Source organism: Triticum urartu, chromosome 3A, assembly GCF_056163025.1.
Source record: "Triticum urartu cultivar PI428250 chromosome 3A, HENAU_Tu73, whole genome shotgun sequence".
Lineage (NCBI taxonomy): Eukaryota > Viridiplantae > Streptophyta > Magnoliopsida > Poales > Poaceae > Triticum > Triticum urartu.
Genome location: NC_141875.1, coordinates 19,810,456 through 19,814,849, shown reverse-complemented (window position 1 = coordinate 19,814,849; position 4,394 = coordinate 19,810,456). Strand labels below are relative to the sequence as shown.

General features: G+C 47.6%; 1 pseudogene; it reads right to left on the bottom strand.

Annotated features, from left to right (window-relative positions):
* Positions 1-1,908: 1,908 nt before the first annotated feature.
* On the bottom strand, positions 1,909-3,195 carry LOC147977954 (uncharacterized; annotated as a pseudogene).
* Positions 3,196-4,394: the final 1,199 nt, after the last annotated feature.

Sequence of the window (4,394 nt, the reverse complement as noted above, 5' to 3'; positions counted from 1 at the left end):
TTGTACCGGGATACCGAGTCTGATCGGAACGTCTCGGGTAGAGGTCTATTCCTTCGTTGACCGTGAGAGCTTGTGATGGGATAAGTTGGGACACCCCTGCAGGGATTTGAACTTTCGAAAGCCATGCCCGCGGTTATGGGCAGATGGGAATTTGTTAATGTCCGGTTGTAGATATCTTGAACCTTAACTTAATTAAAATGTATCAACAGCGTGTGTAACCGTGATGGTCTCTTTCCGGCGGAGTCCGGGAAGTGAACACGGTTGTTGGAGTTATGCTTGACGTAGGTTGCTATAGGATCACTTCTTGATCATAGTTTCTTGACTGCGCTTTGCCTTCTCTTCTCGCTCTCTTTTGCGAATATGTTAGCCACCATATATGCTAGTTGCTTGCTGCAGCTCCACTTCATACCTTTACCTTACCTATAAGCTTAAATAGTCTTGATCGCGAGGGTGCGAGATTGCTGAGTCCCTGTGGCTCACAGATACTTCCAAAACCAGCTTGCAGGTGCCGATGAGTCCGTGCAGATGACGCTACCAAGCTCAGGAGGAGCTCGATGAAGATCTTGTCCTTTGTGTTGTTTCGTTTCAGTTGATCAGTAGTGGAGCCCAGTTGGGGTCGATCGGGGACCGTGTCGCATTTGGGGTTCTTCTTTTATTTTGGTTCCGTAGTCGGACCATGAGTGTATTTGATTGATGTAATGTTTATTTATGCAATTGTGTGAAGTGGCGATTGTAAGCCAACTATGTATCTCTTTCCTTATTATATTACATGGGTTGTGTGAAGATTACCTCACTTGCGACATATGCCTTCAATACAATTATGCCTCTAAGTCGTGCCTCGACATGTGGGAGATATAGTCACATCGAGGGTGTTACAGCCATGCCCACCACCAGCGTAAACTTCGTGTAAGTCACGGCATTTGGACGTGGCACTGTCGCCCATATCAAATGGATACACGTTTGCTTGACCTGCAAATCCATCCAGGAAAACCGAGAACGAACCACTTTACATTCTGAAAGCACGGCCGTTGTAAATATCCATACGCATTTTTTCTTCTGACGAAAAAACCAAACTTAGCTGGAAAACAAGAACCTCAGACCAGTAAACCACTTACGTCAGTGCTTTACTTTGGTGACAATAAGGTAAGTTCTTTACATCCCAGCATTTCTGACCATACTATAGTATAGTTCGTACCAATCTCTTCATCAATCACCGTCAATTATTTTCTATATATACAAATAAAGTAAACCTCACTAAGAATACTAATTTTTCACTGATGGTGTGTCCATCATATTTTGCATGCAAAAGCTAAAAATATGCAAGTGACATTCTTGGAAAGGGTATGCAGTTCAATAAGGTTACAAAGGGAAGAACAGAAGCAGCTGCATTTCATCTGACAGGTTTAAGACGGACTGGTCCAAAATCTAAATCAAACTGTATTGCTTGGTTTATATCGTCGATCGGCTATCTTTTGCTTCAGTAGCTGCACGGCTGTAGGATAATTGCTTGAGGCATCATAATGTAGCTCTGAACCGACACTAGTTTTCTAAGTCGAGGCATCATAATCAAGCGGGCAGAACAAGCATTTGTAAATTGCAATTGAAGTTCAACCGTAAAGAGTTTGCACGGCCAACAATCTTCCTATGCTGCAACGATCTTGTCTAATGACAACAAGGCCTAGCAGAGAGAGAGACAGGAGTTTCGATGTTCATGTTCATGTTAATTTCTAGTAACTCAACTCAGAGTCATAAACAAAGTCCACGCATCAACAAGAAGCACATATATACAACCCTATCATTGTTGAGTAAACTTGTTTCATCGCAATAAAACTCAATAAGAAACACATCCTATAAAGTTGCTAATCTGTAGGCAAAGCTATAAATCATCAAGATTTTTAATACAAGTACTTATAACTGATTTCTCCACTAACTGAGGTAGTCGGACATGGCAAACTGAACAAAAGTCGGTTCAAGACCGAGCATCTTTTCAGCGGAAAACTGCTTGACCCCTTCCAATGTTCCCTCTCTGATGTTAATGGCAAGCATCCATGCAACTGGGGAGCGAATGTTCAGTCTAGCCATGATGTAGACAACATCATCGTCACACAAGCTCAGAGTGGGACAACCATGGATCACCTTATCCCAGCTCAACCTCTTACGAGCTGATACCTTAGGGTAACTTGAACCTGTGATAGGCACGTTATCAGCCTTGACAGTGAATCTCTTGTGCCACTTCTCTGAGCAAATCCCCTTGTTCCATGTGGTGACCATCCAACCTTGTCCAATGACCCCTTTCTGATTGCAAGTATCGCTAGACCGACAAGATTTCAGCTCGACGAGCCTAATCACGCCATTGCTTATAGCAACGTCGCGAAACAGCCGTGCATACATATTGTCAACTCCCGTGCCGAACCGCGACACCGGATCGCAAGGGATCGAAACAGGCCATTGGATCAAACGCATGACCGGACTGCGGTCGAGCACGTTGCATAGAATGACGCCATGCCAATGATTGAACCAGCCGAGTGTTTCCCTTCCAGCGAAGATCACGCGGGTGCCTTCGTGCCGCATTATCACCTCATGATTGAGGTACTTATTGGTGTCCATTGCGATGCTGGCCACCTCGGTGTTCCACGGACACCAAGAAATATTGGAGCGATACACGTGGTGGATGTACTTGTACTTCTTGCTGGTAGAGTCCTTCGTGTAGTACGGGTCGTTGGTGTATCGCGGGAAGACCACGGCGTAGCTTTCGTTGTTAAGATCGGAGCCGCCCAGGGGCACGACGCCGGCCAGCGTGACGTTGTCGGGATAGCGGTCGGGGCTGACGTCAGGGAGAAGGCGGAGAGATGGAGCCCCTGGACCTAAGCTGTAGACGAAGAAATCGTTGTACTCGCTACGCCTGGAGCCTTGGGCGAACGGGACAATGAGCAGGAAGAACGCGTCCGCCGAGCTCAGAACCACGGGATCTCCGCCGTAGAGGTTCTTCGGCAGGCTGGGGCAGTGGACGAAGCAGCGAGAGACGCCGGGCGGGTCCGCGAGCTCGCAGGTCACCTTGATGTCGCGCCCTTCGCTCGTGACGGCGTGTGCGGTGGACGCGTTGTCGCGGTCGCTGATGTGGCACTTTGAGTCGGCCAGCACTCAGGGACGACGGGCCGAGCGCCTGGAAGCAGCGGCGGCAGGGATGTCAGACATGGCGGAGCGCGGGCCGTAAGACTAGCCATAATGGGAGTAATTTCAACAGTAACATCGGGTCCAACTCAGTAAATTTGCTTATGTGGTAATGAGTTAATGAGGAGATAGCTAGCTGTAGTAACTTAGCTAGTTACTGTAACATCACATGTCTCAATGCAATATGAGTCTATAACATAATAAATGAATCTTTGCATGTTATCACACTTAAGTTACTACTCACTATGAAGATAGTAACATAGTCTAGGAAAATGTGCCTGTTACTACTGTTTGTTATTCTTCATTGTGGCTAGTCTAAGGCGGGCGGGCGGCAGTGGCGATTGGAATTGGGGTTTGTACTAGCGACGATGCGTTTGGTTGGTGACAATTGATTTGATTTATGATACCGTCCGCGACCCTTTAGTATAATATAATCGGAAGAATAGGGCGGTGAGACTCTAATACAATCGGCATCGGTTATTATTCTACGTAGTGAGAGTCATGTTCGGAGTCAGGCTGATTCATACATACTCAGAGACAGAGTCGTCCCTCGTTCGATCGGAAGCACACCAAACGTTGTCATGTGTGTGCGAGCGTGCGTGCGTGATTCAGGTCCACCGCAAGTTGTGGTAGTCTTCCTTATTACGTGATGCCGTGAAGCAAGAATTATTACGTGGAAAGAAGAGAGCGCCCCTCTCTGCTTGGATACCAAACCATGATGCAAAGCACGCTAGGTTGCCATCAGGGTTCAAATCATGTTGCTCGCATTTATTTCTAGGTTTATTTTAGAATTTTCATATGAGCGCTTGCGTCTATACTATGTTAAAAAAAAGGCACACCACGTCACATCAGCACCGGTTTTTCTTTTTTTGTCTCCTTCTTCTTCTTCCTTGGTTCCGGTCGGCAATTGCGGGGCTCCTTCCTCGGCTTCGTCGTTTCATCCTGCTCAGTGACTCACATGGCCCCACGCCGTCCGCATTCAACCATCCCGTCGGAGTCACAAATCCCACATCCTTTTCGCTCCATCATGCCTCCTCCTGCCGTTCTTTGCCTTCGCCGCCGTCGTCCGTGACAAGGAGGCCGCACGAGCTCTCCTCCCATTGCACCCCGGTTAGCCGGGTGCACGGCAATGCAATCCACCTCTGCGGCCATCGTCTTCTCCAAGTCCTGTCCTGCTCTCTTGCTCCGCGGGCTTCTGCTGCTCGCCGCCAACCTAATAGGCT